The sequence below is a fragment of the Uranotaenia lowii genome, chromosome 1 (assembly GCF_029784155.1).
Source record: "Uranotaenia lowii strain MFRU-FL chromosome 1, ASM2978415v1, whole genome shotgun sequence".
Taxonomy (NCBI): Eukaryota; Metazoa; Arthropoda; class Insecta; order Diptera; family Culicidae; genus Uranotaenia; species Uranotaenia lowii.
Window position 1 is genome coordinate 33692343 of NC_073691.1, and position 27529 is coordinate 33719871.

The window sequence follows — 27529 nt, forward strand, 5'->3', positions numbered from 1 at the left end:
CATGAATCGAGCTATACAAAGGTAATTTTTGCAAAATATTCGGTGGTGCAGACGGTACTTTTAGACACCTTTTAAAGTTCATTTACCACTTTTCGTGTTCATGGTCATTATTTAATTTTTTTCAACTATTCTATGTGGAAAGCTGATAAAATTTCAATGCATTTTGATGTGCTATTTTATAATTTCCGTTGAGAAACAACAGAGTTATGTAACTTTGAAAAATGGTTATTTTTTATTTACAAAAAATCTAACCGAAGCTAACTCAAAAAATAAAAATGTTAGAAACCTGAAAAAATACATGTGTTTTTAAGTCGCAAAAATGAACCAAATTTTCAATTTTGGGGAAAATCTGAAGACCCCCGGCGCAAATTGTCAGATAATAAAAAAAATCCCCACCTGTTAAACAGCTAATAACTTTTTTGTCTTAAAAGATACGAAGTTATGATATTCGACAAAGTTGTTCAGCGGAAAATTTTCTTTAAAGAATTTTCAAATTGGCACAAAACCCATGAGCAGGCTCGGTTCCACAGATAAAACAAGTATGATATTGATTTTTCAGTACAAAATATTCAATTTTCCCATACAAACCTAAAAGTTCAAATTGACTCATGTAAACGTTACTTAAAAATTCTGCAAAAAATCATGGATGAGTTTTGGACCAAAACAAAGCTTTTAAGACCCCAGGGTTTGGAAAATTCGAAAATAACCCCAAATCGACTCAGTCTACTGTAACATAAAACCCTATTTTACTGAAGAAGTCTATAACGATTTTAGAATTTGGAATTGAAAATAAAAGCCGGCCTAGTGAACAGGCACTTGCTCCCGAATCACCGGGAAAGGTGCATGGATGAAAGTGAATGCACGATGCGCCAACCAAGTTCGGACCCATAGCCAAGCCACGTGCTCTGCGTACCAATGGGTCTTTCGAATTTGTGCGATTGATGAGGTGTTGAATGCGACAAATCGTTCCTACATACTTATGTATAAAACTTCTTCTCTGCTGTTAGCCCTCTGCAAGACATCACGTGGTCATTATCGCGTGTTAAGGCGATGAAATTTTGAATATCCCGTTTTACTTTACAGCACTATTCGTAGGGAGCTTCTTGTGTAGCGTCTGGAGAGCAAAAACCATAGTTTTATAACAGTAGGTAAGTATTTTCGTGGAAAGCAAGTGGTTACACATTGTGGAACCGTATTTTTCGTGAGTGTCACAAATTTAGTGGTTGCTTCTAGACAGACAGTTTATCGAATATTAACCGGAAAAAAGGAATCCAACATGCAGTGAAGTGTTGTTTCATTGCTGCTTAGCAATAACCACAATTCAAGGCTATCGTCCACTATGTTTACATTCATAAATTTCGTTTTCCAATAAGCAGTTTGTACATCAGTGTATTCATATGTGAATCAATCCGAGTGAGAAATAAAGAAGGTAATAAAATTAAGGTTTCCCAAACAAAAGTGAGCCAATAAAATAATAAAAAAGTGAACCACAGGAAACGGCGAAATTAAACCACAGGAGACAAAATAATAAGTGCCGAAGAAAACAAAAAAAAAAAACAATTCAACAGAAAAGAGACACGCGAGAAGGTGGTGCCCGTGGCTGTAGCTCTGTCAAATAAAAACACAGAAAAAAGGAGTAGCAAAATCGCTTAATTCGCTCCCCGGGGTAAGTAATTGGTGTTGAGTTGATAGTACCCATAGTATGGTATATAGGTAGTAGGCTTTTGCATTGAAATGTCACTTTTTGTCGAGGAACGGCGAGCGTGCAGTTACAAGACAACGACGACGTGGTGTGAATGGTATTCGTGGTATTACATGCATGCATAGGTCCAACGCGTCTTTCACGGATGACAGCGATTGGTTCTGGTTTTCAGGACCTATGCGTGGTAGAATGACCGACAGTTGGCCTCATAGACAATCCTTTTTATTGGTCCGGTGACCGAGTTGGCAGCTGGTGCAATGTTCGGGCAGTTTACTATATTTTTTAGAACTTGACATGTCTGTAATTGATATTAAATGATACATCTTCGTGAAAATATTAACCGCATAATAACTGACCTCTGCATGACCCACCATTTTCATTCTTTTAGTATTTTTCTTTTTCTTTTATTTATTATTATAATTATTATTATTATTAAGGTTTATTCATCGAATATTTTGTTTTAATGAATTATCTATACTAAGGATCTATACAAAACAATTAGATAACACGAAACAATGAAGACTGGCGTACTCGGTTGATGAATCGGCTAGATGGCTCCCCCAATTGATGTAGATGCTCAGCAATCTGGAACGTACGCATCATTGCACTCACTGGTTCATTATGTCCGTAAGATGTTCGGTGGGTTCGATTCGATAGCAAAGAGTGATGACGTAAAGTCCTCGAAGGAGCATTAAAGTTAATCATTCCTAGCAGGTTTGGCGACTGAATTTCTCCATTCAGTATTTTTGCGATGAATGATGCCTGTTGAGTTTTTCGGCGGCGTTCCAATGTTTCTAATCCCAGAAGCTGGCACCGGTCGGAATATGCGGGAGGGATTTCAGGATTACGCCAGGGTAGATGTCGTAGAGCGAATCTAACAAAACGCTTTTGTACACGCTCGATTCGCAAAATTCAACATAACTGATAGGGAGCCCAAACAATTGCAGCATGTTCTGTAACTGACCGGACAAGTGCGCAGTAGAGTGACTTCAAGCACAATGGGTCTCTGAACTCTCGTGCTACTTTGGAGATGAAGCCAAGCTGACGATTCGCCTTTCTTATAACTGAAGTTCGTTGACTATCGAACGTAAGCTGAGCATCGAGAATAACTCCAAGGTCGTCAACTTCAAATACCCTGTCAAGGCGCTGGTTATCGATGTTATAATCATATAAAATTGGCGTTTTCTTTCTATGGAATGTTATAACGGAGCACTTGGAGACGCTGACTGATAGCTTATTAAGTCTACACCATTCACCAAAGTGATCTAGTAAAGATTGAAGGTGTGCACAATCGACAGTGGATTCAACTGGAACGAATAGTTTCAGATCATCAGCATATCCTATTTTGGTTCCAATTTCCAAGCTAAGGATCAAGTCGTTGAAAAACAGAACAAACAGTAAAGGTCCCAAATTGCTCCCTTGCGGCACGCCAGATCGGTTAGTAAATGGAAATGATATGCTATCACCAAATTTAATCCTAATACACCGCTCAGTGAGGAATGATTTCAACCAAGAGATCATGTTGTCATGAATACCGAGCTTAGCTAGCTTAGCGAGTAAGATTCCGTGATCAATCGTATCGAATGCCGCTTTGATATCGGTGTATATAGCATCGACCTGTTTTTTTCTTTCCATTTGGTTCAGACAAAACGAAGTGTACTCTAAAAGATTGGTACTCACCGATCTGCCAGGCATAAACCCATGCTGTTCAGCGGCAATATAATGTGAGGGAGCGCATTTCGTCGTTCGCCATTTTTAAGACAGGAAACATGAAGGAATTTTTCCAATAATCCGGGAATTTACGTTGTTGAAATGATCGGTTATAGATTTGGGCTAGCGGCAACGAGAGAGCTTCGATGCATCGACTGTAAATAACAGCCGGAATTCCATCAGGTCCAGGAGCAAAAGAGCTTTTCAAAATACCCCATTTGAAATGGGTATGATCTTGCCTTTTATTTAGTGCAAGTTTTTTCCTATCTCGGAGTTTTTTCTGTGTATGAAAATCAACTATATTGAAATAGAATTTTAAATTTTAAAGGCGATACTTTGGATTAAAAAAGATACATGAGGCTCTTGTAAAGTTGTAAGGGTATAACTGCGTAAAAGCTTATTTAAAAAAAAAAACACGCTTAAAAGCTTTAAGTTGTTGTGTTTGGCCAGGCCATTTTCTATATATTTTTCGAAAATTTCTATTTTCCTTTTGAACGAAAAAGTATGCGAACAAAAGTCTATAAATCAGAAAAAGTCATGAAAATATAGTTGGAAATATGAAGAATCGTTTGGCATCGTTGATTCAAAATCGACCCTTTTGTCACTCTTTTTTGGGTCTGATGGCCTCATATGACCAATTGGAAATTCTTCTGGTGTAAGGAGTCAGTTTGATACTTTTTCAAGTTTAAGTTTGTTTTTATTGTGGGGAGAAAGATCTAGAGCTTTCATAAAATTTATAAATTTGAACATTTAATAAATAATTATTATTATTGTTCCCGTTTCTTCAAGTTCCGAAATAAGTCCGAATGACCTTCTGTTCAGCTTCCAGCGGCCTTTTTATTCAGCTTCAAAAAATTGTTAAATGAGCAAAATGTTCTCTCTCTATCTCATCGGTTCATATCACCTTCTCTTCATTATTTACTATGTACAGTACATGGTGTTGCCATGATGCCACACGCTGGATTCCAAACTCGACAAATTGCTCATTCGCTTCTTTCCTACATTTCCTACATATATCGCATCAGAATGGTCACTCAAGTAACAAATTACTTATTGAAAAGAAAAACTTGCCCGGCTTGGGGATCGAACCCCGACCTTCCTTCGTGGTGAGAATCGAACACGCTACCATAGACCATGCCTAGATGTTGTTCTAACTGAAACTAAAACTCGAATTTGAGATGTGGTTTTGGAAGCACCTCAAAGCAACTTTTTGTGACTTACAATTAAGCGCCGATGTGGTCTAGTGGATAGGCTGGCGCGAGTCTGGTATTGGTACTCCAGGCGTACTGGGTTCGATTCCCGGTATCGACAAGAAAAACTTATGGGTTCGAATCCCATAAGCGAGCCGACAGGTAAGATGTGTTTCATTATATAACTGACTATATAATTGGAATGTTCAATCAGTTGCCAGCTGGCCAGGTATATACACGGATGCCGGAATACCTGTAAGTAAACTAGCCCACCTGATTGATTCGTTCTTCCAAAATATACCTACAACAACGCACGCAATACATTCACCACATAACAGTTCATACGAAGCCATGGGGTCCAGGTATGGTGGCGCGCTGCATTGTAGATTTGTCGAACCTAATAATCTAAGGAATGTATGTGAACCCATACTTTGGCAGAAACTGCGGTGAATCCGTGCACCCATGGTGGATTACCAACATACATACATAACATACCTCAATGCACTTTTTGTGACTTAGTAAATCCCGTTTTGAGCACTTTCGTGCCCTTTATGTGACTTAAGTCTCTTACACAGTATGTATGTATGTATGTAGATAATCCACCATGGGTGCACGGATTCACCGCAGTTTCGCCAACGTATGCGCCAATTTGCATTCTTTAGATTAAAAGTTCGACCAATCTTCAATGCAAATTACCACATACCCGACACCATGGCTTCGTGTGAACTGTTATGTAATGAATGTATTTCGTGTATGTGTATGTCTTATTTGTAGAACGAGCAAACAGTTTCACAACCGTATAAAATTCAGAACATTCTCAGTGTTATGAATCTACGACAGGTATTCCGCATGCGTGTAGATACCTGCCCAGCTGGCAACTGATTGAACGTTCTTATATAATATAATCAATGAATGAAATAGTTTAACAACAGAATAGCCTTACCTTTATACCCAACTTACCTCAAGACACACTAAGCTTACCTTTAGCTGTAACCGACCTTATTCTAAATCATAACCATATTGTATATTTTCCCATTTAAAATAACTTACGTTTTGTATAATTCCCACACTTTAAAAAAATCATCAAATATGAACCCTACCCACAGACATACACTCGCGGCTCGCACAAGTCTGCCACAGTTAATTTCTGCTTTCTTCGCTTCCTGATAACCCAGACAGGCTGCAATATATTGCGGAAGTCAAGTTACGCAGTTAGATCCGATTAAAAAACCCGATACACACAAACGCAATTGACCAGGCCTGGCTCTTCGCCCCCACATTTATCATAAATTCATCCAAACACTCAATTTCTTCTTCAGTATTCCGTTCCCTTCTTCATCCAACGCATTCAATTTTGTGCAGCAACGAAAAATGATTCCTTTTCTTGATAGCACATAATCCGCTGTCAATATGTTGGGTAAAATTCTATCTGCATCTCACTCGTGCACATAGAAAACCACCAGCCGAACTCATTTTTAATTTCTTCGCTAATCGCAGCAAGCCAGGAAAATTCAAATCCAGCATGCGCTAGCTTGAGGAATGCAAAAACTAAATGATGACGGCTCACAAAATCTCGTGACAGATAACAAGGCAATAATTCTTTTTTAGTTCCAATATTATACACACCAAACACCCTCAAATGACGATTAAATACTTTTTAACACAATCTTCGATGTTTAGAGTCTAATGGTCATTTCTACCATTGGACCTATTTCTACACTATGACCGAAATAATAAAAACGCGTCGCTTGGGTCAGCATTTCGTAAGCTGCTTTTATGCCTAACGGCGTTCATCATACCGCATAACTCAGGTTTCAATTTTCAAGCATTGCCTTTTCTGTTCTTCCTTTACACATCAAATATGTCGTTTCAAAACTATTTCAATCACTGCACTGCCACCAACTAAATCTAATTGTAAAACCCCTGAAAGTTGAACCTACTTTAAATCACCAGCAACGAAGAAATAGAAAAACGCGTCCGAACCCGGCCGAAGCTTACTTGGAACTGTGACTTAAGTCTCTTACAAAGTACATATGAAATAACTTTGGCAACTTACAAGTTCATTAATGGGTACATTAAGTTCACTCATGGGAATTGGGCAAATTAAGCACTTCTGTGCCTTTTAAGTGACTTTAGTCTCGTACATATAAATCACTTTTGCAACTTTCAAGTTCAGTAATGAGTACATAAAGTTTACTCAAGGGAATTGGGCAGTTGATTCTCTTTGTCAGCCAATATGTAATATCAAAGACTTCATTCAAGTAAATATGTGACTTTTGGTTGCTTGGGTCCAACCATGTAAAATCAACAAACCTCTTTTTTTTGTGGTCACTTCATACTGAGCGACCATTAAATTCCAACGACTCTCTTCGATTTCGCCCAAAATAAGTTGAAACCCCCTTGTTGAAACAAGGGACACCGGAGTATATGGAGACGTTGGATATTTAAGCAATACCGTGAATTATTTTTTCAAACTTTCAATGAAGAATGTTAAATTATCTTGAACTCTATCCTAAGACTCGATTTGGACACTAACAGATGTTCACAGTAACTTTTTGTTTACTTACTGTTCTTAACTAAGAAGTTGAGTTTATTTGCATCGTTTTCAACTGCAATTTTTTCGTAAAAAAGCTGCCTCAGGAGGACAAAATCTACATTGATGCAATCCTAACGTTTAGAATAAAAAGTTAGGAAAAGAAACGGTGGTTCAAAATGAAGATAAAATTTAATTTTTTTAAATCACTAGAACTTTAGTAGTTTCAGATTCTACCTGGGGTTAGCATTCAGATAATGAAAACTTGGGAAAAGTAGGTTTTTCACATGAAATTTCCAACTGTTCTGTTCGAGTGTTTCGTAACACATGTTAACTACGATAATTATTCAACTATGCCTCTTTAATAGTGCCACGCACTTTTTTTTCAATATTTAGGTCTGTTCGAGCAATAAAGAAATTCAACTAAAAATACACAGTTAAAAATTCCCTGAGAAATCAAAGGACAGGGAAGGGCACCAGCGCAGCCCAGAAACATTTACGTGATAATTTGAAACTTAAAATGCAGTGAGCAAAAACGTGAAATGTTCTTGAAATAGTAAAAAGTAAAAAAAATTCGAATCAAGCATCGATTTCCATCAGCTGCTTCAACCTGACGTCCAACCTCCCAACCTTGCCAATTCTGTCGACTGTTTCACTAGGGAAAGATTGGACCTCCGGATGAACCGAAGTTAACCATTACCGGGTATTTAGAAAAGCATAAAGGTTAAGTATTATCTACATGTTTCTTTGATGTCACATAATGAACTTTCCTGATATATTATGTTATTTTGATAACAGGATTTCAATTTACTAAAATATCACAAGTTTGTTTAATCCTCATTCGTCCGTGCAATTTTTACCCGTTACAGTCCCTGGAGTGTCAATTCGACAAACCTGGCTAAAACCAATTTATCTCTCTTGTTTCTCAACCGGTTTTTACAAAATTTATAGTTTTGAAAACCTCGTAATTTAACTGAAATATGTTTTTTCAGACATTATTCACCTACAACACTTCAGTTTTCCTTTATTCAAAGTATAAGAAATAAATCCGAAAAAACATGCTTCGGAAAAAAGGGAGCTATGGAATACTTTACAAAATTTCACTTAGTGTCCAACAAGGCTGAAATTAGAAGCTATACGTTGCACATAAGGATACATTTTTTTTTGATTTTTTTTAAGATCATGACCACAAAAAATGTAGAAAAATGATGTAAAAACCGTACTTTGCAATCAACTAACCGTCAAAATTGCTTAAGCTACACCAGATAAATTTTCAAATGAGGACGTAATTTGCCACATTTCAGAATTTTCAGATTGTCAAAATACGAAACACAGATTTTTTGACGAATTTTCAAAGGTAACTTCTCAGGCAATTTCTCAGGTTTTCTTGCACTGAGATTAAACTTTGCACTAGACTTTCAGTATATTAACTCAAGATTTCCGCAATAAATTCAAATTCAACAGAAAGCCAATTTCATACTGATTCTAGAAGTGTAACTACATGAGCGCTGCAGTACTTTACAAAAATACAGTTATTTGAAAATGCCTCTTTTTAGCGCTAATATATGTACATAGGTAGGGTGGGTGTTCCTAATTTGGCATGTATACCTAATGTTAACATACCTTTCGATTTTGACTGTTTTCGACTTTATTTTTCACTTATCACAATTATAAAAAAATGATAATGATCATGTGAACTTCCATTTTACAAATAAATTAGTTTTCTAACTCACAGGATTTTTCGCAAAATCTGAATTGTTTCAAAGTTTGTCTAAATTGAATGGAATTGTTTGCATACATCTTAAAAAAACATCTTTTAGAAATAGAAGATAAAAGCTGAATTTGTCAACCGATTTTCTTGAAATTTTTCGTCGGATTATTTTTTATCGTGATTTAAGTAATTAGTATGTCAGAACCATGTTTTTTCGTGTTAAAACTTAAAAAAGCACTATTTCCAATGTGTTCTTAATTATGGACATAGTCAAAGTTTTCCAAACTATATCAAAGTCAACGAATGTATTTAAAATAAATTTGATTAACGTAAAGTTGTTAAAACAAATTGTGTTTTAACTTAATTTTCAACGATCTGTTAAAATAAACTCTTTTGAGTTAATAAAACATATTTTATTTATTTTTATTTAAGTGCTAAAAATGTTGCAAACATATTTTTGCCAAGATGTAAACAACAAGCCCCACGCGGCAGAAAAGGAAACCATCAAGTTACAGAGAGCTTCTAAACAAGAACAGAATCGAAAGAAAAAATTAAAAAAAAAATCTAATTAAAATACGTTGTATACCGTCACCTGGGGCATAATGCAACACTTTTCAAATTCAATGGTTTCTAAAAACCTCCCAGCAAACATTTAAGAGGGTTTATGGCAGGAACAACAGAATTAATCAAACGAATATACCAGATGAAAAGATTGGATTAAACTTACCAAAATAGCATATAGCTATAAAAGTGGAGGCGATATATCTACAATGACAAGATTTTAACGATTCGATTTCCCCACAAAAAGCAAATTTACGATTTTAAGTAATTTGAATAAAACGAAAAAAAAATTCCCCGACCGAGAGTTGAACTCCAGCCTTCGAGTTGTCCGTCTGGTATCTTACCACGAGGCCAACTCATCAGTAGAAATGAATTGCGCTATAGCTCTATATGTAAGATATTCTGTTCACGAATCGGTCAAACGAAGAATGAAGGAAGGATCGCCCATTTATCGTAAATCAGTTCACTCAAATCGTAAATGTCGAATTAGCGTATTCTCAACTATTTGGAGACATATTTACGAATTGACTAAACTGCTATCCGATTCAACTTTTTTTGGGCAAAGCTTGTCGTAAATGAATGATAGAAAATCACTCAATACCAACTTGTTTACGATGGTTATTGGAAATGTCTAAATATGCGATTTGGATTATCATTTCTATTACGATTCCATGTTAGCTGGGCTAATGTCCACAGATAATCATACCGCTTGTACATCAAAAGTTAAAAGGTTATGGGACATCAAATTGACATAGTCAGAAAAATAATTGGTTTCACCAGTTGTATTTACATTTAAAATAAACTATGGGATTTTTACCCTACTAAGAAAATGGGGTTAATTGCAACAACATTTCTTTTTAATGAAAAATCAAATGAAAAATTTGGAAAAGTTTAAGTTTTTTTTATATATTAGTGATTTCGTTACGCATAAAGCACGATCTGCAGTTATTTTTGATTTTGTTCGAATTAAATTTTAATTTTTTTCTGTCAATGATTTTTTTTAAGAGAAAACATAAAGATACTGTATACATTTAGGGGTAAAAAATTCTACAAAAAATTTAAAATCATATTCCAACATATGGAAACAAGATTTCAACTGTGAATCATTGATTTGCATGTTGATGCATTTTAGCCCAGACTGGTAACGGAATTTAAAAATATTTATTTAAAATAATTAAATGTTTGTCCGTAAAATATTTATACACCAACAGTGTTGATACAAGATCATAAAAGCAATCAAAAGTTTGTAGAGGTTATTATTAAGCGAAACCATTATACTGTGTAAAGTTTTTTACGGCATCGAAAAATGTAAAAAATTCGATATTTTTAATTTCCTATGAGGATCAAAAACTTCAAAAAACTATCTTACGATGTGAGAAACTATGGCATCACCATCAAATGATAATTTCATTACATGATATTAAAATAAAAATTGAATAAGTGTTTGTAGAGAATATGGCATTCACAAGTAAAATAAATATTGATTCCATTAAAATTATACCGATTTACGTCTAAGAATCAGGCAATGAATAATATCAGTGTTTTTAACGAAACAATTTTGGTTGTAGTTGAGACAGACTACATGTGACAACGAGAGGAAAAGAGAGAAATGACATCTCGTTTGGGTTCGTCTCGTCAGCTATGGGTGATGGGCGCGCTCGCAATCCCAGTATACGATTTCTCGTGTGTTAAACAGAGAAAGCAATAGCGTTCACTCCAATTTCACTCCGATTAGCTGTCATTCTTATGGAAATCTGTGTAAGAGTGAAGAGCAAGCTTTATTCTTTTTAGCAGGCCCAATCCCAATCGAACTATTCGAGCCAGTCTATTCGTGATTGTTGCTAAATATACACAGTTAGAAAATCCTTGTAACATTACATGCAACTGCATGGGTAGAAGGGAATCGGGTATTTACATGTATCAATACGGCCTTCAACTGATTTGTTTACTGTAAACTTACATTTGCAATCATTCTTTTTGGTATGGTTGTTTATCCAATAAGAAAAGCATCGATATTTGTCGATAAGAGATTTTAATATCTTACACATACATTTTATTTGATCCACACAAGAAAAATTGGTATTCAATAAATTTTCACCAATACCGGTTTTTTTTGGTGCTATTCCCCCGACGACGGCAACGGCGATTGACATGCTGGTAGGAAAATAAGTTGTAAATACAATAATTAGAAGGGTATTAAGTTTTATTTCTCATTTACTTGCTTTAAACTCAGCATGCACCACCTCGATTCGAACAGAAGCGAGCAGCACAAGAGCAGGTACAACAAAATACGGTCGACCGTTACGAACGCTAAGATTTACATGAAATTGCAGGCTAATCGATGAAGTTCGTCTTCGTTGGGAATCCAATAGGAACGAAAACAAAACAGAATTGGCAAACAGACGTTGACGCTGGATTTCGCATGCGGTGACATGTAAAGTTCATCTCAGCCTTTAAATGTTATACTCTTTTTCATATTTTTGTGGCGATGATGTGAAAACGTGCAATGTAAGATTACATTTTTCTTTCTGTGTAGTTGTTTGGCAAATTGGAGGAATCGATTAAGATCTAAACTGTTTTAAAACGGAATGACCGAAAGCATCATTCCCGGAGCTAGCTTAGGATACGACAGTGTTGTGGTACACAAATGTTGCATCTAACCATGCTGTTGCATGATGTTCTGTTTGACTATACTTATTTGTATCCATAACAGTGAAGTTTCTAAGGAAAAAGTAAAGATTGAATTTCAATAAGCTCAACATCCACTGCTTTTTTCACTGTGTAGGGTTTTAATAGTCCTTATTACTCTATTCATATTCCAAAAAAGCTATAAAATTCATGAAAAGGTGAGTTTTGAGATTTACATTTTTCTCATATGTTAACATTAGGAACACCCATATGTTAACATTGGGAACAATTATTGCCAAATAAGGAACATCAACACACTTTAAAAATCATGATATTTTTCATAAATTAAAACTTAAAACGATTATTTCAAACCATAACAGAGAAAATTTGGAACTTAAGTACCAGAAAATTGAACATTTAAGAATTAAAGATTTGGCCTACTCAGATCAAATCTGAAAACCTCTGACATAATATAGCGAAATTAGGCTCACTTACCCTATGTTAATTTTTTTTTTATAAAGTTCACTTATTCGCCCAGATCAATTTTCGTCATTCTGGAGATATTGAACTTTTAATTCCTTATCTTAAAAGGTAATTTTGCCTATTAAATCGAAATAAGCGAGGTATTTGGACGTAAAGGAGAAATAAGCGATGACTTTTGTCAATCGCACACGTTTTTCTCTCCATCCGCGAAAGTTTCATAAAATTTTATATTTTTCATCATAAATAAGAAATGGAATTTTCCAAAAAGCGTTGAAAAGTGATGTCTCGAGTAGAGTTTAAAGTACCCACCGAATGTTTCGTGAATTACTGGTGAAAAAAGTTAAAATTCATCAAAAGTGTTTCTATACACGTGGCTGCGGAAGCGTCGTGTTTGATTAGTTTTTCTTGTTGATTGAGTTTGGATGTTCTTGAAGGATACAAACACAAATTCACTCTATTTTTTCTATGTACAGATTTTAAAAATTTTCACTAAAATTCAAACAATGATTAATTCAATATACATTATAGAATGGTCGTATGAATGTTGAAAAAACAGCATTTACCTACCAAAGTGGAGGCAATATACATACACAAATTTCATTTTTTCTAAAACGACGAAAACTACACCAATTGTGCATTCTCCGATACCTAATTCGTACCTATCGGAAGAACGCAAGAGAGCACAAAATTTTGATCTCATAGCCTTCAAATCGTTGCCAGCGACAATATTTTCCAGTTCGTTCATTGGTCAATATTACTGAACTCTCATGTGATTTTAAGCCATCTGAATGCACTGCTGGTTGCAGAGAGAACGATGATTTTCTCACAGCAAAAGCAAAATCGTTTTAAAATTTACAAACATGGCAGACTTTCTATCATATCCGATTTAAACTGACTTCAGATGACATTCTGTACGATTGTTTCACTATTCAGATGGAATTGCGCAACACCCATTCGCAACACCATTGTAAACTACTTAAGTTATCATTTCTGATACGATTTCATGTTTGCTGGGATGTAATCTGAATCTAAAATCTGGCAGAAAAATATATTTGTTAAAATATAACTCTGAAAATATGTAATTAAAAAACTGTTTTTTGTAGGAGCCCCTTCCTGAAAAAAATATCCATTAAAATTTTAATTCAAGAGAAAGATGTTTGATGTCTCTGAAAAAGTTTCAAGAATATTGTAGAACAATGTAGGGGTCTAGCTTATTGCAGTAAGAAAAAAAAATCATATCTCTGTAACTTTATGAACCATCCTAATCATTCTAAATGACCGGAGGAATTTTAAGGATTTGTTGTAAAAGATTGTAAAAGACATCAAATGCATCGAACTTAAGAGGTAGACGCTAAGATTTGTTTCCCGCTAAATTTCATCTCTGAACCAATGTATAATGGTGGATCAAATTTTACTGAATTTCAGGAAAAAATATTTGAGTTATTTTTAAAACAGTTTTTCAAATTCAAATTTTTACTATAGTTTTGGGAAAAATTTTAATCCTTTGATTTACCATGTTTAGTAAATTAAAAAAAAAATCGGTAAATTAAAAATTGTGTCATGTGGTAACAGCATAAAACATGCCTCAACTAATGCAATATTTATAAGTCTTCGAATACCAGGAAGCATAAAAAGTACCAGACCACAACACTAACTACCGACACAGTCGCTTATGCTTTCTCGGCGACATAATTTCGTGAATGAATGCACTTGCAATAATGCGGCTCATAGCACGCCCTCCTCGTTCGTCATCATATAGATATGTATGTATATCTGTAAAAAAGGTGTTCACAAGACATCGTTTGTACATGTTTTTCATTCAGGAAAATAAGCGTATGTCACACTACTTTGGTTCACTCAAAGTTGTTGAATAAAAGGTGATAAATGGTAGTTTGAGAAATTGAAATTTGCACGAAAGTTTGCGTGTAATTAACTTCCGGGCTTGTAAAAGTGTACAATAGGTTATTAGTGGATTATTATTGTTACGATATCTTTTTGACCAATCTTTGAGTATTTCTCGAACGTGATAACTAGTCTTCTTCTTAGGGAATGATTCCCTTATCCAAGTTTTTAAATCCCTGATGAAAATAGACAAAATAGACAGGTAATTCCCCGATCATCAATCTCCTATGGATCATTACGAATAGAAATAACGATCTCCTACGGAGAGGTAAAACTGATTTAGGGTGTTTGGGTCATTCAGAAAAAATCTCCCACAGGTATGTGATGAACCACCCTTAAGTGATCGACCAAGACGAAACGTTTCCTCCAAAATTTCGATTCCTTTTTTTCGTTTATTTTGGGAGCTCGCCCTGCGAAACCCTTAAGTAAGTTGGAAGGTTTCCCTTTCATTTCACCGTGACCGTGGCCATGCTCACGGAACGAGTTTCGCCATCCTGTTGATCGTCATGTCGTGTCATTATGTGACGCGATCGTTCACTCCCCATGCGTGGTTCGTCATTCTTTTCTTCAGGCGTATTGCGCGTGCAATACACATCATCATGCACGTTGTAGAAGTTTGAATGATTGTTTTTAAAAGCTAGCAGGTATCACATTTTTTTTGTGATCGTTGATGAGCGCTTGCTTAGGGACGCACTGGGTGAAACGTGACGTGTGCCATACGGGTGGAGAAATTTTCAGGAAATTAAGTGGCGTTTTTATTGGCCGAGACAGGTGTGGGAGAATATTTTCAGATGGGATTGCTGGGAAGGTGGTTCAAATTAAAGTATTATGAGTCAAAAGCATTATTATGCCTCGAAAGGTTATTTTGATCACGATTTCGTTCGCACGGTTTTTTTTTCGGGGGTGTTGAATGTAGTTGATACTTCAATTAGGTAAGTGGGTTAATGTAAAATGTCTCAATTGTCAACCTTCCACACATTCTGCATTCCATGTGATTCTGCTGTTTGAACTACAATATTTTTTTGGTTCAGCTTGGAAAAGTCGACGAATGTTTGACCTTAGCAATATTTATAGATTTCTTTTCTAAATTATCTTCGAGTTCTTTTTCAATGAAACAAGTTTAAGAACGACATCCAAAACGACAACCTGATAATGAATAAAAATCTGAACTTTATTTCACCACAAAGTCGTCTGGGTGGGGGTCCAGTTTCTTCAATAGAAAGAAAAATTGGCCAAAAATATTGCTGGATAGCTAGCGATTCCCAGGCCAACGGCCGAATCTTCCTTTCTCCTTACCGATGCTCAGGCGGTCGGGGAACTTCCCATCCTTCGAAAAAGCCATCCAGAACCTGATGCCGGAGTTGTGGGGCTTCTTGAAGATCGATAAACGCACCGAAAAGGTGGACCAATTCGTATGGAAATGAGCCGGGCGAATATTTGGCTCTTCAACGTGTTTGTGGTTAATATTTGATCTGCAAAATTCGAAACCGAAGACCGAAACTCGCCAATGTACTCTAGAGAGCAGGAAAGTGTCGTCGTCGATGAGATGAGATGAGATCACGATCAGCTTTTCGGGAATGAACTTCCGAATAGCTAGCAGGCTGGCGTGTGCGCTTCACCGTGACATTATAACGGGGCTAATTTGGATGCTTTCGTGAATAAACGTATTCAGCAAACTGCAAATATCAATAATTCTTCACCTTTAGCCGGGCCCCGGTTTACGAGCTGCTAGCTGGGTGGTGCTTTTCTAAATTCCTGGTCCAGAGAGGTCAAGCGAAGTGTGAGAATAGCAGCGTGGATTATTGATGGTCTGATTTGAATAGTTGAATTTCGATCATAAAATTGATGGGTTTATCGATAGTGCAAAAGCATAGAAACCGAGAAAACAGCTGATTGCTTTTGATAATGAAAATTCAAATTAATCAATCAAATATTGACTCTGTTTTGAACATACAAATGTAAAAAAATATTTAGAATTGTTTCTGGCAAACATGTTTAATATGACTTATTCAAAACTAAAGGTTTTAAGTCAAGGGCTGGCCTTCTTCGATACCAAAAGAGATTTCGACCTACGCAAGTTATAGAAATTTCCTATAAGTTTCTCTTTCACCGTTTATTAAAATATGGAAGTTCTATGAAAGTGTTACGAGTGACAAAATTTATTTTCTGTATTTTTTTTAAATAATTTAAAATGTTTATCCATGCTACGTGAGATATATCTAAGTAAATGAGACATGAACGTGAAGGCGTGAGACGTGAGACGTAATAGGTGAAACGACCGATATACCCCAGACAACCAGAAGGCGTATTTTATTTTACAGATTATATCGTATACAATGTAATTTAAACTCATTTTCGAAGATCTGCACCTAAAATGTGCGGCCCATGCATATTCTTTATCGTATTTGAATACTTTGCATGATTTTATTACGACAATACAATCCAAATCAAGAAATTGTGTGCTAATTTACCTATATGGACTCCAAAATAATACGTATATATATACTGTTTTTGCTGCATTATATACGATATGTTTATACGTATATTTGCACGTATATTTGTGTTGCAAATTCGAAATACCCACCAAATGGTTGTCTGGGACGATGATCAGCCATGATTGACAGATTTTGTCGTGCTATGCATAAAAATATCCGAAATTACGATTTTTTTTAACAAGAAATACGATTTATATTGTCATAAGAACCAGGTGTTAGATCTTAGCAGAAAGAAAATAAGCTCGCAACTTTGCTTGACACTTGGAGATATATGCTATAAAATCATTTATAACTGCATTGATTCGTAATAATGTGCATGGTATACCTATGCAAATTAATTCGCATGTCTGATTTTCGTACAACGTATTTGCTGGCAATCGTAAAAGAATACAAATAAGTTCAATAAAATCGTTTATGATAATACGACATCGATGATTAGACTCGTATTTAAGGAGGCTTCAAAATGCTGATCTATTTTTAGATCATCGATGACGTGTTCTACACCCATAGAAGAGGTTGCAAAAATCCAATGCCTATTTACCATATCTCTGTGCCGATAATGCGCTGAAACTATGCCGAAGACGGTATGTTTGAAAAACCGTAACTGGCATAAGGACTCGGCTCCCAACCAAAATTATGCATGACCACTACATTCAAGCGAAACAAGAAAAACATTTTATGGGAATTTCTTCCTATTGGATAATTCAACCCAGAAACAAGGAAAAAAAACCTCAGCGCCGTAGGGAGAATCGAATTCAAATCACCAACTATATCATCTCGCCAGTACAACATCTTAGCCAGTGTACTATTTGCGCTTCATGAAGGACGAGGGATATTTGTCATAGGCTTTCTGCCACCGATCAATCACAGAAAAAAAACGCACAACGGTGTCTTCCCGGCGTTTGGCTTCCTTTCAAGGCATTCCTTTGTCTTGTGATGGAAACGGGAAAGGGAACGGGAGTGTAGGAACGGTGAAACCCATTGAATGAGAACTGTGCTTTGCTTACTGCCTGTTATTACATACACACGCTACATATACACAGCTGCCAAAGCCGGGCAGCTTGGTCGGTGATTGTTTGCCGGTGGAAGAAATATTTTTGTTGTTGCTTTTGCTACACACGCACAGCTTAGTCGGTGGTTGTTTGCCGGTGGATTGAATTGAAGCAGTGTTTATTTTTTGTTGCTTTTACTACATACACACGCACAGCTTGGCCGTGATTGTTTGCCGGCGGATTGAATTGAAGGAATATTTTTGTTGTTGCTTTTGCTACACACGCACAGTGCTCGGTTCGCTGGCTGCCTGGTGTTGGCACTTCCCGGCAATGTTATACAAACCGCATGGAGCACATCTCTCAGTTTTCCCCTCAGATTTCCCCTTTTTTGACAGATTTAAGCTTTTTTCTTCAGATTTGAGCTTTCATCTCCTAGGCTCTCAAGGCAAAAAAAGCATAAATCTGAGGAAAAAAAGCTTAAAAACGAGATTCACCAACACTTAGTTAAAAGATGTTGGTCACACGATACATAGACAAATCCTGTATCGTTGCCGGGACCTGGGTGTTGGCCGGTATTTATTTCCATCCTTCTTCGTCTTGTTATGCGATAGGGAGGGACGTGAATTCGTTTTTATCTTGTTTCTTTCAGACATACGCAATTTGGTTAACTTGGGAGGTTAATGCCGGTGGGAGCAAATTGAATCAGCACCGGTCGCGTTATCTTCTTGTACCAATGATGCCGCCATTGGCACAGAGGCTGAATTGTGGGTGTATGATTTAAAAGATTTTAGTTATAGAAATATACGATTTGCTTTTGGTTTAATGCCTTTGAAGCAAATCCTCTTGAATTTATATATTCCAGATAGCGTCGAGGAACCATCATGAGCTGCAGATCGCACCGTCAGGGGATCAAGTCCAGGTACAAACAATAACTTCGTGAACGTTGAAAAAATTCAGCAATTTGTACGATATAAACTTGAATTTGACAGCAAAAAACGAATTTATTTGAAATAATCTAATTTTTATTATTTTTGGGGATGAATAAACCAATTGGTTTAAAGTGCAAAAAAAAAATAATAATCTTATACCGTATTTGTTTTCACCACCCGAAAGTGTTGCACCTTCCACGCTGAAAACGAGCATGAATCGAGTTTTGCACTCACCTTTGTTGGTGTGTGAAATCGGCAGTGTCAACAGAAAACATCAAGCTGTCAAAAATCCATTACAGCTGGTATTTGTTTTCGTTTGACTTCGAAAATTGAAATCAAATTTACTTCAGTTGATCATTGTCTTGCAAATAATATAAAAATTCTAGCATGAATTTATGTACTATGTTAAATTGTGAAAATTTCAGATTAATTTTATTAGAGGCTTGCTTGGTAGATTCGCCTCTGGCCCTGATGATAATAACTGCAATACCGGCTGATTCTGGGCGGTCTATGTTTGCTGCTGCTGGACTGCAGTTACCCCAGCTTGATGGTTCCGATATTTTGTCTTGAGAGTATCGTTTATTCCTCGCAAATCTCATCTCTTCGTTCGAGTATTTCCGTTTCAGATTACAAATAAAAAATCGAAAACGGCGAACTCGGATCGCGGAAAAGTTTAATAACATACCGAAACGAACGAAATTCAAGCCCTTGTAGGGATGAATCATCCCACAGGATAAAAATCCCGTATGAAAAAAGAAATCCAAGCCCCCAATGCGGGTGCAGTCTCGAACTGCCTTTTATGAAGGGCAACGGGTTGGAATCCGGGACTTGACGCAACCGAGCATCGTCACCCTAAATAAAGCACAGTTCTTTCCCGATTTTCACGCACTCGGAGCCCGATCAGGAGGGAAAAACTAAATTATATCAAGATGAGATATTTTGATACTAATATTTTTCCTATCTAAATGAGTTATTATTCAGTACTCGTAGGATGTTAAAATATCTCAAATTATATCAAAAAATCTATGCGATCATAGCTAAATTATATCAATTTCAGATATGCTCCTTACAAGATTATATCTCGTTCAGATAGCATAGTTTGATACTGGGCAGAACAAAACCTATCAAAATTATAACTTATCAAGATATGAGTGCTTCGAGAAAATTTTCTAGTGGAATGTCAATAAACCACATTATTTGCTAAAACCATGCTCCATTTTTGGTTTCCCAAAAATTTGGATTCAATTTTATGAATCTGTTGGGCAAAAATCATAAACGTACGGTTTGGGCCGTTGACTTCGATGTCCGTGTTTCAGAAAAAGTTAAACGTATATCAAAATAAGATATAATCTTTTTTTTTTAGGACAACCCGAAAAAAATCTTGATCATTAAAAATGAGCTCAACCCCATTCAAGTCTGTCAATCAGAATAAGATATAATTCAGATTGGAGAAACTTAAAATCGAAAATTTGTAGTGCTTAATTATAACTGAATCAAATGTAAATATCTTGGTGAGATACGCTTGAGTTATTATTTTGATATGCTCTCCTGATCGGGAGGCTTCAACGCTCGAAGCTGGCTTGTAGCAGAGTAGCTTCGAATCAGCTTAACGCTTCTTGCTGCACGAGACCAACTTAAGGGACCCGCCCGAGCAAGAGAACTCTTCGGTTTGGGCGATTCCGTCAGATCTTTGGGTTGCAATTTTTGCACTCGGATTTGCTGCTCTTCTTCGGTATCTCCTGGAACCGGTTGCAGCAAGCCTTCTGGGCACATTTCTTCTTGGGAGCGTCCGATCCGCATTTTCCATTTTTGCTTGAAGATGAAAACGAGTGACTCTTGGTAACTTTCCGGCTGCCTCCAGTTGCTTGAGGGCCGAGATTCGTTTGTTTGCTTTGGAACGTTTTCTCCGGATAAAATTCTCCGCCTCTGCTGGAAACGGCACTGGTATTGAATCCGGAACAAGTTTCCGTAAATTAAGGAAAAACACAATGTGGAAATAGCTAGAACGCAATTTTTGCGGTATAGAAATAAACAAGACCAGCTGATATTTGTTTACATCGGGAAGCACGTCCTGTCAAAAATCATGATAGTATTGGTGAGAGCGCCAGCAACACCGAATATTTTCAGAGTGTTCCACCGTCCACTTTATGGTGCACTACCAGTGGGCCACCATCCCTGAAAACGAGCATAAAAACAGCAAAAAGTGCACTACCGGTAGTGCCCCGGTGCACCACCACACGAAAACGGATTCTCTATTATTTATATTCAACTGACAAAAAATGAGAGCCCTGCACTCATGTCGCAAAAGACGACCAAATCAGTCGCCAAACTTTCCATATTGTTACGAAAAATGTCGTATATTACAACCTCAATCATCTATATGATGATGTAAATAGGCATAGTATATTCCAAAAAGAATCAGGGTAGTCGTAAATGATGCGCATGACAAGTCGTGCAAATCGTAATTTAATACAATCCAAATCAAGAATACGTTTGCTAATGTCCCTATATGGCCTCCAAAATGATACGTATATACTGGTTTTGCTACATTATATACGATATGTTTACACGTATATTTGCACGTATATTTGCGTTGCAAATTCGAAATACCCACCAAATGGTTGTCTGGGCACCCAATAGTATATTGAAGGAGCCAAAAAACATTTTTTGATCTTCCTATTTCATAATATTTTTCGTTTTATGCTACAATATTCAAGTGCTTTAATCTTAAAATTTTGGCCCGATATAAAAATATTCGATTTTCATATGATTTTTCAAAGCTAGGTAAACCGAGTTTTTTTTTGTTCTTTATTACTCTTTCTAGCCACAACGATAGATCAAAACGAAAAAAGTTGTTAAAAAAAACTTAAACAAATATCTTTTACGCTGCAGCAGTCATCATAGAAAAGTCTAAACTTCATAAATTTTCCAAGTGTTTTTCATCAAAAACCGTCGATAGCATGGTGATGATTCGAAAAAATGCCTTGAAATCTGAAATGCCTTGAAATCTGAATTAAAATTCGCGAAATTCAGATGCGTTGTCGTTGAGCTACTTCCATAAAGTTTGATTTTTCGTTGTAAGCTGTCGGTAGACAAAGGAATTTTTCAAGTGTGTAGCCATGTTTATGAAACATAAAACTTTTTTGAAAACTCTCATCCAACTTGAGATTAGCTTTACTAGTTTTATGATAAATCCAACTGCCAAAACTAAACAGGTCAGAACGAAGCCAAATTCCAGCGGGATCAGTTTCCTTCCCAAATGTTTCTCGAAGCCTTCGATTTTCGTCAACGCATCGATGGATCTTCGTCAACCGGTTGATAACAAAACCTATCGAACATTTCTAAACCTTTCTCATAAAGGCTGCGAAACTTGATCTCATTTACCCTCTCCGCCCGGAAAAAAAGGGAAAGAATGCCGTGCCAATCCCCCTATGGATAGAACGAGTTTGGCGCTAAGTGGATCAGCCAAATATTATTGCCAGTTTTTGTTTTCGTACCGTGCTTCGCAATCGATTGAGGATTAGAAATAAGCTAGTTTCATGGACCGATATTTGATAAACTGATAGTTTGATAAGGAAATGTCAATTAAGAATGTAGAAATTCGATTTTGTCTTTCTTTGTGGTTGCCAGCAACTTTCATGAGTTTCACAGGAAAAAATTGTCCTGAGATCAGGGATTAATAATTTGGTCCTGACTTTTTTTTTAGTAATAGTCACTTCCTGTACTCAAAATCCAAAATCAATCACTTCTGGTAGTAGCAATTCCCGAAAATAAGAGCAACGGAATACCCGAAAAATAAAAACGATCATTTACGCTTGCATGAGATAATCGGGATCGATAATATTTATTGTGGCTCATAAAAACTAGATCGCAACCAGTTCTCGCCATTTAGCAGTCGTCAAATGGCAATCATAAATCGTAAAATCACGGCGCGTCCGATTCGGGCGGTCCGATAATGATGGTCAACACCGGGTGGAAAATAAAAATAAAAACAACATAAACAGTTTTGATTAAATGTCATGACAACGGCCAAATAAAAAAAAACTCAGGCGGCTTCTTAGATTGCTATCTGCCATCGTCGTTTTGTTGGCACTCGCACGTTTAATCATTTTTATTTGGTTGGCTTATTTTGAGGTTTTTTTTGCAAAAACTCTGGACCCCCGCAACTTGGTGGTAGATTCGAACCCCAGGGGAAGCGAGTGAGCAATCAAAACATTTGAATAAATTTTCTGGCTCCGTCCTGAAGGTTACCAACGACTTAGAAATTCGGGAAGAGTCGACTTAGGATAGTTGCCGGTTGGCTGGCGCGTTGGAATGTTTAAACTTTACAGTTAGATATACTAAACCATCGAACATCGGTTTGTGCGAAATGTGTAAAATTTTGCGCGAAAGAGACTCCGTTAGGGCGCCATTCGACCATTAAAGGAGCTCGATTTGCATACGAGTCACGGGAAGTTAACATTTCGAGTACTTACTCGCTCTTTACCGGGCTTCAGAGTTGCGCGAGAACACCAGCGAACGGAAATAAATCATCTGGAGCTAGGTTTGATTTCATGTTTTACTGTCTATGAAAGTCTTAATTAAAATATTGTAACTTATTTATATAAAACTCTTTTTTTTCAATTATAGGTAGTCGTTTTGACATCTTCATGTCATTCGCAACTTATATCAACGTTGAGTTGGCGGACAGTCATTGAAAAACTTATCCGGTACAACTTTGATCGATATTTACTCTTGGGCTCGAACTCATGGACATCAGCTCAGGAAACAGCTGACTTGCCAACTGAGCTATATCACAAGCCCTATATAAAACTCTTGTTTGTATAGTATATTCAAAAATGTCAAATATCTATTTATGTCCTGTATCTATCTATGTATCTATGGTTTTTCATGCGTAAATAATCAAGAATTTTTATAGAACTATATCTGGCTGTGACTTTTGCAATAGTTATCTACTGACACTTTTTTTTAGCTTAGCTTAGTTTAGCTTGATTGACTACTCACTGTAAGTAATGGTTTATTTTGAGTGTGGTAAATTCTAATCGCAGATTGGTATTTACATTTGAGCGCCCCTTGTTAAGCCGAACGCCTTCCTACATTTGCTCTCACACAAACACACACAACTTTACCGCTTCAGTTCGAAGAGTGCAACCGTCTAGAGAGGTAGCGTCCGTGGATACCAGCAAGCAGGTCAATCGGTTCCGGTCGAGGACAATCAAGCAACCGGAGATTTCCTTCTTTTTATAAATACAAACGAATTGAACTAAGAATGCTTACTTTCGTCTCCTGGCAGGATCGCCATTGTAAAAACCGCCTTTTGCCTCGCCCTGGAAATCTCCGGTTGCTTGATTGTCCTCGACCGAAACCGATTGACCTGCTTGCTGTTATCCGCGTACGCTACCTCTCTAGACGGTTGCACTCTTCGAACTGAAGCGGTAAAGTTGTGTGTGTTTGTGTGAGAGCAAATGTAGGAAGGCGTTCGGCTTAACGAGGGGCGCTCAAATGTAAATACCAATCTGTCAAATGTAAATACCAATCTTACTTTCCATGCAACACTTCGCGAGGCTCAAGCAGTGATGTCAATCGAATTTATTGTTAATCAATGCGAAAAGACATACCCCTGTTAAACAGCTAATAACTTTTTTGCCTAATAAGATACGAAGTTACGGTCTTTGACAAAGTTGTTCAGCGGAAAATTTCCTTTAGAGAGTTTATAAATTAGCATGAAGCTGGCTCGGTTCCACAGACTAAACAAAAATGATGCTGATTTTTCAGTACAAAATATTCAATTTTCCCATACAAACCTAAAAGTTCAAATTTACTCATGTAAACGTTACTTAAAAATTTTGCAAAAAATCATGGATGAGTTTCAGACCAAGAGGAAGCTTTTTAGACCCCAGGGTTTGACAAATTCCAAAATGACCCCAAATCGACTCAGTCTAATGAAAGAGTTGGATTATGTCAATTATCTTATCGTTGCAATGATAAGAAACAAATACAAAATTTTCAGAATATGAATCATTTACAATTTCTTTGTTTCACGTAGGTTGACCACTAGATTTTTTACGTTTTGTTATTATTAGAATTATATAACATTTTACAAAATTTCACTTGATGAGCTTATGCTGCTGTAACTTCACATAAATCTATGTATCTCGTTTTGTTCAATTTTTTCAAAGTCTTTCATTATCAAGTTTTCATAAATATTTTCAACTGAAAATAAAAAAAAATCGCGAACTGTTTCCTTAGTTACCTCACTCAAGCTCTTTGAGTTTTTTTCAGATTCCTTAGAACAAATCTCATATGTCAACATAATTTAGTATATTTCTATGGAACTAAATTCGTTTCCCTAAAGCAACTTTTTGTTTTTTTTTTCAAAAAAGGTCTTTGGATTGTGAAACGGTGTTGGAAATATGTATTTTTAGCAATCGCCTTAGATAAGTTCCTATCGTGGTTGATGATGATTCCATTAATAAGCTTTTATTCTATTTTTTTTAATTATTTTATCGAATGAGTGGGTAACGCAAAATCATCCTTAAAACACAATTACCGGACACGACCTATCTTATCAAAACGCGAACTTTGCCTTTTTGTAATTTATCTTTAAAAATCTCGAATCATGTGCTGCATACCCGGGCAGAATATCCACATCAGCACACAGTCTTCATATCCTATTAGTACAATTTTGTTTGTTCAAGTGGAGCAAACCTGCTAAATTTTTTTTCAGCAAGTCTTTAAATACAAAATATCTAATACCTCTCTCAGATGTTCGAAATATAAACTTTTCCAATGATTTTCTATAATTTGCTCAAAATAACGATAATTCAAAGAACGCAGTAAACAAGTAACTATTTGGGAATATTAAATCAAACCTCTGAAACCTCACCTCAAAACCTCTTAAACCTCAACCTCAAAATCTTTATAAATGCAGTTCTGGGGGCGTAAAAGGTAAAGAAATAAATTCTATACACTAGACATTTAGCTTATCCCCGTGCTGTAAATAAGAAATTATTAAAAGACTTATCAAAAGATACTTAGCTTCGATAAGTTGTAGAATGGTTTGGATCCTCTAGACGTCCGGTATCAATCCTGCTTGCATTTCATCGTAGGTAATTCTAATTCTATCGTTTACTCGTCAACATTAGTACTTTTCAGTTCTTGAATTTTATATTGTTATCCACAACTAAACTTTAAAAATTAGGGTTCGAGAGACCTTGAAATTTTTTCCGCTGAAAAAAACACTTCCATCATCGACGGTCATAGCCTACCGAGTCCAGTTATCTACTGACGCTTTTTTTTTCTAAAAATAGTCAAAACAACAGAGTTAGATTTTTGGTAGCTCTCATGAACAGAACAACATTTTTAAAATAGTTAAATATTATGTTTACGACAGAGTTGGCAGACTGACATTTGATAAACTAGCTGGTGAATTCGATTTTGATGTTTACTTTTGAATTTGTTGCAATAACTCATAAGACTTAAATTTAGCGACTAAACAGCTGGAATACATGACTTGCTATACGAAATTTATCTTCGAAAGTTTAATTTTAAACGATTTCAAATCTTTTCGAAAATTGTTGACTTTTTGTTGAACTGAAAAAAAAAAACGATACAAAAATGATCCAGCGAATTTTGGTCTCCTTCCTCTAGAGGTTAAGTTTTACATTTTTAAACAGCCGTTTTCGATTATCCTCCAAGTTTATTTAATTTAACTCAACCATTCACTCATTGTTTGATTGAAAATAGGTTTTTTTTCGCTCGGTAGTCCTGTTCTATTTTATCCGGAATTGGACTTTTTCCTTAAATTTTACATCCATGGGATTCTTCGAAAATTTTCGGTTCGGATTCGGATTTTACACAGATGTATTCACTTTTTTATTAAAATTTAACAAAAATTCTTAAATTGAGGTATTATAATTTTTTTTTGCGACAAAAAACGATTTTTTTAGCAAGTTTAATCTTAATAATCATAACCAGTTTTTCGGAAGCCTAACATACTATTTTAAATCTGCTGATGTGTTTTGATGTACTTATATATTTTCAAGTGTATTCTTTTTATTTTTATTAATTTTTTTTTGTGATTTTGACCAAAGTTGCTTGGATATTTCCAGGATTTTGGGTTGAAAATTTGGAAATGAGGCCGAATTTAGCCTGGTTTAAAGGTAAAATTGCCCTGATTCGCCTGGTCCGGATTTGTCTGGAAAAATTCGGGCAACCTTAAATGCTATAAGAACTAAAAAACTATTTAATCTTTCTTATATAAACTTAGAAAAAATGTTGCTAATTTCGAAAAAAAAAACATGTTAATTGAATGATTTTCTGTGGTAAACCAATAAATTTAAATTAAGGTTTAATTTAGATTTTTCCAGTGTATGTCAGTGAAACTTCATAAATGTCATGTTATTTATGTATGAACATTTCTTGTTTTGAAAATTATGAATGGATAAAAGAAGATTTAAAAAAAAGACAGGAGTTAAAAATGATCGAGGAAAAATTTTATAAGAAGCGGTTTCATCTATTTTGAAGTGGTAGAATTGGAGATGGTTGAGTCTACCACAAAAGTTTTCTCAGGAAAAGACGGAACGTTTTGAGAAAAAAAGCGGGACGACATGAAACGTCGTCAGTGAATGTCGCCGGCGCTGATGTTGACGAAAACTCCGGTTTGGATTGGATGGAAATTTTATACAATACTA

General features: G+C 36.0%; 1 protein-coding gene across 1 annotated transcript in view; it reads left to right on the forward strand.

Moving 5' to 3' along the window:
• Positions 1-1378: 1378 nt before the first annotated feature.
• The window catches only part of LOC129738845 (uncharacterized), a 166262-nt gene continuing 140111 nt past the window's right edge, over positions 1379-27529 (forward strand). Inside the window, exon 1 of the mRNA XM_055730151.1 lies at positions 1379-1666. The gene's annotated coding sequence lies outside the window, so the exon portion shown is untranslated. The remainder of the gene's footprint in view (positions 1667-27529) is intronic.